The sequence below is a fragment of the Macaca thibetana genome, chromosome 6 (genome assembly GCF_024542745.1).
Source record: "Macaca thibetana thibetana isolate TM-01 chromosome 6, ASM2454274v1, whole genome shotgun sequence".
In the NCBI taxonomy this organism is placed as follows: Eukaryota; Metazoa; Chordata; class Mammalia; order Primates; family Cercopithecidae; genus Macaca; species Macaca thibetana.
This window is the reverse complement of record NC_065583.1, coordinates 144,059,853-144,071,661: the sequence shown is the minus strand read 5'-3', so window position 1 is coordinate 144,071,661 and position 11,809 is coordinate 144,059,853. Positions and strand designations below refer to the sequence as shown.

General features: G+C 40.7%; 1 long non-coding RNA gene and 1 pseudogene across 1 annotated transcript in view; both read right to left on the bottom strand.

Annotated features, from left to right (window-relative positions):
- Positions 1-1,306: 1,306 nt before the first annotated feature.
- LOC126956497 (PRELI domain containing protein 3B-like) lies at positions 1,307-2,081 on the bottom strand (annotated as a pseudogene).
- Positions 2,082-5,803: 3,722 nt separating this feature from the next.
- The window catches only part of LOC126956502 (uncharacterized), a 36,957-nt gene continuing 30,951 nt past the window's right edge, over positions 5,804-11,809 (bottom strand). Inside the window, exon 3 of the long non-coding RNA XR_007726398.1 lies at positions 5,804-9,354. This is a non-coding gene — a long non-coding RNA (uncharacterized LOC126956502). The remainder of the gene's footprint in view (positions 9,355-11,809) is intronic.

Genomic DNA, 11,809 nt, shown 5'->3' with positions numbered 1-11,809 from the left:
GGAATTAATGCCCTGGAACCCTGTGGCTGTCAACTCAGAAGGCTAAGAGTCTTCCTCTGGTCCTCTTTAATCTGCCTCCATTCCTTGTTATTTGTTTTGTTTTGATTTTCAAGTAATGAATTTATTTTTCCAGTTAACATAATCAACCAGCCCAGGCCACAGCATATTAAATCACGAAGTACATATCCAAGGAACATAATGTCTTTATTGGGTTGCAAAACTTTAGCAAATCAATATAGTACTTTTTATTGCAGGAAAAGCATATTTTTATTAGAGACATATATTATTTTAGTGATAATTTTCGCTCCAAATATATTTAAGTACTAAACCAAAACACTGGTTTTTAATAATGGTTTATAGCAGAGCAAGTTATTTTATACGAATTAATGTCTTTGAAAACTACACAGTTTCTCCTTTTAAACTGAATTCTCACATGCAAGCTGTTGAAGTTTATAGCAACAGGGCAATTGTGTGTATGTAAGAGATGGCTCTACTTTGTCCTGGCATGGGACCAAAGCCAGGTAGGGGTCCAATGTGTGAAAAGTTTTAGAATTCTATCTTGATTTGACGTCAATGCCACCTTCCAAGCACTTTAAAAAAAGGTTAAAATTTTGTTTATGTGCCATTAGTGAGTGTAAATTTTTTCAAACTTAGTGAAAAACAAAGACCAAAAACCAGAAATATCATTTGACCCAGAAATCCCATTGCTGGGTATTACCCAAAAGAATATAAATTGTTATATCATAAAGACACATGCATGTGTATGTTCATTGCAGCACTATTCACAATAGCAAAGACATGGAGTCATCCAAAATGCTCATCAATGGTAGACTGGATGAATAAAATGTAGTACATATACACCATGGAATACAATGCAGCCATGAAAAAAAAACAAGATGATGTCTTTTTCAGGAACATAGACAGAGCTGGAGGCCATTATCCTTAGCAAACTAATGCAGGAACAGAAAAGCAAATCCCATATGTTCTCACTTATAAGCTGGAGCTGAATAATGAGAACACATGGAAACAAAGAGGGGAATAACAGACACTGGAGCCTGTTGAAGGTGGATGGTGGAAGGAGGGAGAGGATTGGGAAAAATAACTAATGGGCAGGAAGCGTCATATCTGGATGATAAAATAATGTGTACAACAAACCCCCATGACGACAGTTGATCTGTTTAACAAAGCTGTACGTGCACCCTGAAGTTAAAATGAACGTTAAAAAAGATTGCTTTCAAAAAATCGTTAAATTTTCACATAAATACTGGAATCCTCAAAATCAGACAGTCATTTCAAACAACACGAATTTCAGATGATCCCTTTTATTTAGAGGTCATGCATCTCTTTGTTTTTATGTAATGTTACATCCTTATATCAGTCTACTTTTAAAAATTCTACTTAAAACGTATTTATATTTTTAAAATACATATATTGCCAGCTTGGAGAGACGTGGGATACTTGACGTTGTCTTCACACGTTCATTATCAATTCTCTATAAATGCTGCTGCCCCCGCTGCCACCAAAGTTCTTATGCTTCCTCTTGGCGGAAGCTGTCAATTCTTCAGTCTTAACGTGTAATTTATGTATGACCCATTTCAGTGCTTCTTGGCCTTTATTAGCATTTGAAGATATCGTTCTTGCCATCAGTTCTTCAAGGTAACTGCTGAGGCTCCCTCTCTTCAGTGATTATGGCTTCTTGAGTCAAAATAGTTTTTTTTGGGGTCCTGATGATGTGGTTTGGGTATAAATCTCTCATCTACTGAAATTGTATTTGTAAGTGAAATATTAGTAGATTTAAGTTCCATTGTTTTCTTTACAGGATTAACTACAGAATATTCTAGTACATATGTTTTGGGTTTTGCTGCACCAGTAAGAGGTTTGCAGTTCCCACTCTGTGCGGAGAAGTCTGTAGCTGTGCAGCTCTCCGGAGGGATCTATGCGCCTGTTCAACACGTCATCCCACACCATGCTCGGGTTCACAGGGCTTGGGTATTTATGCATTGCAGCTGTTGCAACAGTTTCCCACGGGTGCTGAAAAACGTGCTCTCAAGTCCAGATCTTGATGCTGCAGACAGTCCGAAAGATGTCTGGGCAGCGCAGGGGAAAATGAGGCAAAGAGGTTACATATGCCCCATGCCATAAAGAGCACCCCAGCCAGCCTCGCAGTATGCGGGTGCCATCGGCCTCACTCGAGGGACATCCCAAATCCCTCCTTCACCCCTTGGACAACGTAACCTTTAAACCTTTTAAAGTGGGGATCCCCAACTCCCCAGGCAGAGAACCGGTGGCGGTCGGTGGCCTGCTAGGAACCCTGAGGCACAGCAGGACGTGACTGGCAGGCAAGCGAGTACTACCGCCCGAGCTCAGCTGGTCTGAAGTGACAGATTCTCATGAGCGCCCACCCTATTGTGAACTGCGCATGCGAGGAATCTACTTTGCGCGCTTCTCCTGAGAATCTGACGCCTGATGATCTGAGGTAGGGCAGCGTCATCGCCAAATCATCCCTGTCTCCCCAACCCCCATCCATGGAAAAATTGCCTTCCACAAAACCAGTCTCTTGTGTCACAAAGGTTGGGGACCCCTGATGTAAAGAACACTGTTAATGTCTATTTCCTGCCTTCATCTGGAGGGCCACAGTCAGTTTTGAAGCAACTCCAGCAAGTGATCCACCCAGTTGTCCCCTCCCACTCTGTTAGTATCTAGAGCTCCTCAAAGACCCTCTGGAATTTAGACTAAAGCAAGACTGCGCCACTGCACAGAAGCCTGAGCGACCCAACTAGCAAGACACTATGTAAAAAAAAAAAAAAAAAAAAAAAAAGTGCTCTGAGCTGTGTCCTTGCCCCCTTTCTGTCTGCTTCAGGCCCATCTATACCAATCTTGATTTACCAGCTTGAAATACATTTCACAGGTGGAGAATAGGGAAAGGCTTTATTCAACACATGTACAGTTTCAATGGAAGAACTATCACAATTGTGAGTACATCAGGAACGGTGAGTTCCTTAGCACATTGCATATTATTCATTCCATGAAGAGAGTTTCTCTAAATGAAAAATGTTTAGGACGTTCAGGAGGGGAAGAACAAATTAAGGAATGATCTCCACAGCAGAGACCTCAAGGCTCTTGTGCGTGCAGGGCACAGTTCCAGCGTAAAAGTCCGCAGGGACAGTATGAGGGTCCCCACTGGGGTGCCTCGAGCTCCTTCCAGCGCAGTGTTCGTTGAAGCAGGTCGTACCGCAGGCTTGCTGAAAGGCTGGGGTTCCTCTCCTTTCCGGGTTCCTTCCTGATGGAATCGTGGATTTTCAGCAGCTTCCGGGGGCGGCCTGGACTGCAGAGGTCGCCATGGGCTTGTGTCCTTCCACCTGCGCAGGCGCTGGCATCTCCAGGCTTCATCAGACCGCTTTGGACCTCGCCGTAGGTAGCATTTGCGTCTTCTTGAGGTGACTGAAGCCCGTCTTTGGTTTCAGCCATTGATTCCTCGACATGGGAGTCTCGAGGCCGTTTTTGGCCCCTCTCATCTCTGGGAAGGGCTCTGTGCCCGGTGGAGGCGCAGTGCAGCAGCCAGCCCACAGCAGAGCTCCGGTAGAGCTGATGGCATTGGCAGGAATGGCGACTCAGCACAGGGAAGTTATCCAGTGCCCAGGCCCAAGCTTGCTCTCCGTTCAGGTCCCGTGGCATGTGGGGCTCTGGACCTGCCTGCCTCCAAGAGAGCTCTTCCAAGGTTGATGGATGGAACTCCATAGCCTCAACCTTCCAAGGCTTGACCTGGCCTAGCTGGTCTAGGAATAGAGCAAATGACTCAGTCCATCACTGACTGTGGGTTTTTATAGCATTCTGTCTTGTACAGGAAGTTGGACATAATACAATCATGTGGGGATTAACACTTATTTGCCCTGCTTATTGCTTCAGACAGTGAAAGGATTATGGTGAAAATGTTATCAATTCGGAAGGCCCTATTGAAAGCCCTTGGGTTTTTATTGGATCAGGCGGTAATAGGGTGGGGCAGGGGGTGAGAGAATGGATCCAGTTATTGGCAGTTTTTTAAAATTTCAGTAAGAAATTGGCATTTTTCAATATTTTGCAATTAGGTGAGATGTTAGGTGTACACTTCTTATAGATATGCTTTATCAAATTAAGGGAACTCTCTTTTTCAATTTGCTATGATGATTTTTATATTAATAATAAAACTGAGTTGAATTTTCAAAAAGTTTTTTTTGTATCTTCAGAGATTATCATGTATTTTTTCTACTGCTAATGTGGACAATAACAGATTGATTTTCAAATAACAGACCCAAGTCGAGTTCCTGATAAGCTCCATTAGATTATGATGCATTTTTTAAAGTATATTACTTGATTCAGAATGCTAACATATTATGATTTTGCCCTGTAATTTTGAGAAATATTCCCTGATGAAAAAACTGAGGAGGGGCACTAGAGTGATGAATGAAATGTGCATATAAATACTTAAATTTGCTAATATTTAAAAAGGCCTTTCTGTGTATGTTGTTGTCCCACTCAGCCAAAGACTTTTCAAATACAGGAAACGTGTTTCATTTGCAGCATGTCAGCAGTCAAGATTGGCCTCAGTCAGTTCTATTTTTGAAAAGACTCTGAAACAAATTTTAGTACAGAGTAAATTTTTGAGTATTCCAACAGCAGGGGAAAAGCACTGAGGTATATGAGGTGAGCAGAGAGACATATTTTATTTGTTTGGCTTTCCCCTCAAAATATTGCTGAAATAAACACTCGTGTGAGATTTCTTTATTAACGAGTGGTCCTTACATAGTGGGAGTGAGAAGAAAGAGGAGAGGGGCAGGGACAAGTATATTCAATGCTATGCTTCCTAGTTGCCCAATCTTGTATCAAGCATGACCAGAGGTGACTTTACTATCAAACCAATAAAGTTTAACTTTAAGGCAAACTTCCAAAGAGTTTGTAAAACATTTGTCCTAAAACATTTTTGTAATTCTCTCATAAAGAAAATCCCCTACTTCCTGTATGAACACTGATTCCACAAATTTGAACCCACTCTGAACACCACTGATTTGTCTATCTTACGAACCATCTTCTGAGAGGCCATATGAATAACTGCTTCTCAGCACAGTCCACTTAGGAGGAATAAAAGGATGGAATATATCCACTGTTGAAGAGATAACACAATTCTCACAACAAAAGACCCCAGTGTACCAAATAGAAGAGAGAGGGAATACTAGTATTGAGTTGGCATTAACATGCATATAAGGTAGCCTGAGAACCACAAAGTTAGGCCTCATCTCATACATTTTCAGCAGAGCAGGGGGAAGCAGGATTAATTCCTTTCTTTCTTCAAATAGAGAACACCTTACAATAGTATCTTGCTATCTGCTGAGAGACCCTCAGCTCATTCTAGGGGTACTTTTAAGAAATGTCTACACAGTATTTGTCCCATGCCTTGGATAAATTGCTACGTTGTACAAACTTGAGATTCAGCTTTACCTTTAGAAGGACTAATCTAAATTCCAACAGCTCAGCTATGGATTAAGACTCACCATATTAGATGTGATGTTACTGTTGCATTTTTACATGGTGTGTAGGAAAAGAAACAAAACACTCTCAAATAGTATAAGCATAAAAAGATTTATTATGGGATAAAAGTCACTTAAAATCTGGTAGAAAAGTGTAGACACAGATTTTAGGCTGAATGTCAGGGAATGATTTTCTGAACCACATTACAAACTGGTTCTCTAAAAGACGTTGCTGTCAGACATTAGTAAACACTGTAATTAAACAATTCAATCAAAGCTAAATCAAAACTTCCATCTTTATCTAATTATGTATCAAGTTTGCCTGGAAGCCAGTAGACCATCTTGTGCAGAAGACTACAAGATTCTTTTAGTCTAGATACCTCCCACTTAGGTCAGTGATAGCTATTATTTGCTTTCTCTGTGCCCATGGCTGTAATAATTTTTTTTTTTTTTTTGAGACGGAGTCTTGCCCCGTCACCCAGGCTGGAGTGCAATAACGTGATCTTGGCTCACTGCAATCTCTGCCTTCTGGTTTCAAGTGATTCTCCTGCCTCAGCCTCCTGAGTAGCTGGGAACACAGGTGCCTGCCACCACACCTGGCTAATTTTTTGTATTTTTGGTAGCGACTGGGTTTCACCATGTTGGCCAGGCTGATCTCAAACTCCAGACCTTGTGATCTGCCCGCCTCAGCCTCCCAAAGTGCTGGGATTACAGGTGTGAGCCACCACGCCCAGCCAACTTTTTTTTTTTTTTTTTTTTTTTCCTTAAATTTTAGAGACTGGGTCTCACTCTGTAGCTCAGGCTAGAATTCAGTGGTACCATAATAGCTCACTTCAGCCTCCAACTCCTGGGCTCAAGCAATCCTTTTGCCTCAGCCTCCTGAGTGGCTGGCACTACAGGCGGACACCACGACATCCAGCTAATTAAAAATATTTTTTATATGTATAGAGATGGGGTTTCACCATGTTTCTTGGGCTGGTTTTGGGATTCTAGCCTCAAGTGATCCTCCTGCCTCAGTCTCCCATAGTGCTGGGATAACTGGTGTGAACCAGTATACCCAGCCCATAATAAAATTGTTCTAGTCTTAGAATCTTTGTACTTTATATTCTCTCATGAGGGTAACTCCACCTTTAGATTTTTTCCTTCTTTTTGAGACAGGATCTTGCTCTGTTGCCCAGGCTGGAGTGCAGTGGTGTGATCTTGGCTCACTGCAACCTCCACTTCCCATATTCAAACAATTCTCCCACCTCAGCCTATTGAGTAGCTGGCATTATAGTTGCAGGCCACCATGCCCAGCTAATTTATTTGTACTTTTAGTAGAGATGAGTTTCCATCATGTTTGCCAGGCTGGTCTCAAACTCCTGGCCTCAAGTGATCTGCCCATCTTGGCCTCCCAAAATGCTAGGATTACAGGTGTGAGCACTGCACCTGGCCCAGATTTTTTTTTTCTTTGCTTTGTTCATTGCATTATTCATATCAAAGTGGAGGTATCTCTGATAATTCTGTTTTTACTACACTAGCTAATATGGCATCCTTTTAGTTATTTTTCCATCTAACTTGCATTAGGTTTCTTGATAGTATTTATCACATAAACACTGTCTTATTTATTTGTTGTCATGCTTACTGCTTTGTTTTTTTTCAGCCCCTGATTGTGTCAAACACTTTATGGGCAAGTCCATTTCTGCTTGTTGATCACTTATCTCTGGAACTTTGATCACTTTGTAGCACAATATAGACACTTAGTATTTGTTAATGAAGAGACAATGTATTAAAAGACTGGGTGTGGTGTCTCATGCCTGTAATCCCAGCAGTTTGAGAGGCTGAGGGGGCAGGATTGCTTGACCCAGGAGTTTGAAACCAGCCTGGGTAACATAGGGAGACTCCATCTCTACAAAAATTTTAAAAATTAGCTGGGTGTGTGGTGTGCGCCTGTAGTCTCAGCTACTTGGGAGACTGAGGTGGGAGGATTGTTTGAGCCTAGGAGACTGAGGCCGAAGTGAGCAGTGATGCCACTGCATTGCAGACTGGGTGATAGAGCGAGACCCAGTCTCATAAAAAAACAGCAAAAGAAAAAGAAAAAGTAGTCCTCAGAGCTCTATAACTGATTATAAACCACCCTAAAAAAGGATCAAAGTAAAACAATGATTGTGGATGACAAAAGTATTAGAACAACTATGGTTAAAGACACATTTGACAAGGAAATTTGGTTACATCTATGGTACATAACAATTTAATATAATAATCATAATTAGTTCTCATAACATATTCTAAGACATATCAGAATCACAGGAATCTCATACAATTTTGGGACACATACTAATAACACATTTATAAAAATAAAAGTCAAATAAGGTTACACATAATTTCATATTTGATAATGATAATTTTATTATACCAAGTAAGCCAAATATGTCTCCTTGGATTTCAGGGGATGTAATGTCAGAAAAATTAGTGAGACCAAAACCCTAAATTTAGATTTAGATTTTGGAAAGTTTGTGAAACATCAAAGCTTGAAAACACAATATCACAAAATAGCATCACAGGTCATTGTAAAATAAGCCATTCATTTAGTCAAAGTGGTAGCTCAAATATTTTAAAAACAAAAAGGCAAAAACTTTTACTCTTTGAGACTTACTTTCCCAAACAATAAAACCTAATAAAGACAGGATGAAGTCAATTACATTTTACAGACAAATATATTAAATTTTTATCATCTTGACCATAAGATATAATTTTTGTAAACCTTCTCATAATCTTTCATAATTTTTAAGTAAGGAATGTGTTGATGCTCCAAGAAAGCATTGTTAATCTGACCCACATGCTTGTCTTGAATCAGTGTTCCTTTGATATTAATGTTTAATTTATAGACTGGGCACGGTGGCTCATGCCTGTAAACTCAGCACTTTGGAAGGCCTAGACAGGAGGATATCTTGAGCTGAGGCGTTCAAGACCAGCTTGGGCAACATGGTGAAATCTTGTCTCTATAAAAATACAAAAATTAGCCAGGCAGGGTGGTGCACCCCCATAGACCCTGCTGCTTGGGAGGCTGAGGTGCCCGTCTTGCGGGGCAGAGGTTGCAGGTAGCCAGGATAATGCCACTGTACTCCAGCCTGGATGACATAGCTGGACTGTCTCAAAACAACAACAAACGCAACTGTTTATTTATAGAGGAAAACTCTGAACTAATTTTATCTCTTAAAATGGATCCTTACAAGCTCACACACCCACTTCTTCTGCAATAGTCTCTGGGAATACAGGGGTTGAATAGTTTTAATTTCTGGACCCATGTCTCATGACTGCAGCTTATTCTGATTTTCTTCTTCTCCTAGGTCTGAAGATGAGGCTTCAACTGCTGTCAATGTTTAAGATTTAGCCAGAGTTGGTGACTTTTTTAGATCCAGGAGTCAAAGCCCTTTAACTTAGTAGCACAAGGATTTTAAAAGAAATACAGAAAGTTACATGGATATAATAACTTTAATTTTTACAAATCTTCCCAAAGAAGAAGTGTGGTGTGGAGGTTGGGGAGAAGAGGGTGAGGGAGGAAGCAGGTCACAATTGAACTCTTGACTGTTCTAGGATAGCTGGCATGAGTATGGGGGCCATACAAGAAATAGAAGGTGAGAGGACAGGGCCCAGAATATACTGAGCGCAGGCCTTGCAGTGTCTGGGTCCTCCAGGCCTCTTCTGCAGAACCCCAGGCCTCTGGCACACGGGGAAGAAAGGGCTGCGCTATCGTTTGTGTCCAGGAAAACCAGGAACTCTTGGACTCAGGAGCCACCAGCTTTTGCAATTTTATATTCTTCTGGTCCTGGGTGTTCCACATAGCTTAGGAACCTGGCTGGTGACATTAACCCTAGAAGCAAATTGCATATGAAAATGGAATTAATGACATTAATATCAAATTCTATCATCTCGTGTGAAAGCTATACAGAGTCAAATAGTTTGGCTCAGGGCATGAAAAGAAAAATTAGTACTGGGCTTATGAAGAGAAAGCTGTACTGGGGGACCCTGGTTTATAGAAAGTTTATCATTTCCCCATATCACATTGCTAGTCCTGAGCAGAGACTGGAATTCTGTTCTGCCAGGAGAAAAATGCTTAGGGGCGATTATCTATTAATGAACATTTGGGATGTTAGTGAAGAGCATGCAAGAGCGGGTGCCCAGTTCTCTCTCTCTGTAAAATACACTTAAAATTTACCATCTTAACCATTAAGCATACAGTTCATAATGCTTTGCAACCATTGTCATCATCCATCTCCACAACTCTTTGTATCTTCTAAAAGTGAAACTCTGTATTCTTTAAAGAATAACTCCCCACTTTCCTCTCCCTCATCCCTGGAAATCACCATTCTACATTATGTCTATGATATTCACTACCCCAAGTACACCATGTAAGTGGAATCATACAGTATTTTCTTTTTGTGACTGGGCTTATTTCATAATGTCCCTTAGGTTCACCTGTGATGTAGCATGTTAGCATTTCCTTCTTTTTAAAGGCTGACTGTCTATATGTACCACGTCTTGCTTATCCTTTCATACGTGAATGGACACTTGAGTTGCTTCCTCATCTTTGCTATTATGCATAATGCTGCTATGAACTTGGGTGTACACATACCTTCCTGAGACTATGCTTTTAATTCTTTTGAGTATATGTCCAAAAGTGAAATTGCTGGGTCATATAGTAATTCTATTTTTAATTTGTTGAGGAACTTTCTGTTTTCTACATTGGCTGTACCAATTTACATGCCTACAACAGTGCATGCATAGGGGTTCCAAACTCCTTATATCCTTGCCAAATCTTGTTATCTTTTTTTTTTAAAGGTAGCCATCCTAGTGGATGTGCAGTGGTACCTGTATCTCATTGTAGTTTTGATTTGCATTTCCCTAAGAATTAGTGATGCTGAACATTTTTTTTCTATGTGCTTATTGGCCATTTGTATGTTTTCTTTGGAGAAATGTCTGTTTAAGTCCTCTGCCCATTTTTGAAATGGGTTGTTTTTTGATCATGAGTTTTAGAAAGTGTTAATTTATTCTGGATGTCAATACTTCATCAGACATATGTTTAAAAATATTTTTCCCCATTGTGGAATTGTATTCAAACTCTATCAGGGGTTATTGGCAAGCAGTCTATTATCAGTGCATTCAGGGCTATTCATTCTCTATCTATTCCCTCATCACACCCCATTGATCAGTTACTATTTCAGAAACCAGAAAGTTAAAGGCAAGGGAAAAAGTACACAAGGGAATTTCTGGCAATTTTTCATGTTTAATGATTTTTCTCTTTCCCCCCCACTTTCTTTTTTTTTTTTTTTTTTTTTTCTAACATTAGGGTCTTAGGCCTGCCAAAAGAACATTTCCCTCTCTCTCTCTCATTCTCTCTCTCTCTCTCTTTTTTTTTTTTTTTTTTTTTTTTTGATGGAGTCTTGCTCTGTCAGCAGGCTGGAGTGCAGTGGCACCATCTCAGCTCACTGCCTGGTTCAAGTGATTCTCCTGCCTTAGCCTCCGGAGTAGCTGGGATTACAGGTGCACGCCACTAGGCCAAGCTAATTTTTGCATTTCAAGATGGTCTCGATCTCTTCACCTCGTGATCCACCCACCTTGGCCTCCCAAAGTGCTGGAATTATAGGCATGAGCCACCGTGCCTGGCCGAACATTTCTCTCTTAAATGTATTTTTCTGACACCCTTCTTCCTGTCTGTTGTCCTATCTCCCAGACCTTAGAATGAGATCTTAGGTAAGGAGGTCTTACTAATTAACTGCACCGTTATTGCTTATTTTTTTTTCTTTTGAAAACTAGGTCAGACAAAATTCGAGCTATTTAGAGAGAAGTACCACAGTTTCTCTCACCCCTACTTCACAAGTTGGTAACAACTATGAGCCCACCAGTTGGTGACAACTATGAGAACAACGATCAAACCAGAAAATCAATGTATTTAAATAAAAACACATCAGTGCCTACAGCATGCAACAAAATAATTAGTCCCTCAGGTAGTCCCTGTTTCATAAGCAAACACGAACTGGAGGTATCAGAATTGAGGATGAAATCCTGTGACTAAACATGTGAACACTAGCAATGCTCTTACAATCTACTATGAAATGACGGATGATTATTTTCTGGATATGATGTAGCCTCAGAACAGCGAGAGAGGCACAGAGAATGTTGGTGACAGGAAAAGATGGAAAGGGTGAGGTGGATATCTTAGTTAATAAAGAGGTGAGGTGAAAGGGGTTTAGAAAGTAGCTTCCGGAGAAGGAAGTCTGAGCTTTCACGCACCATGGAACTAATACTAGGTAAAACATAGCCCCCAG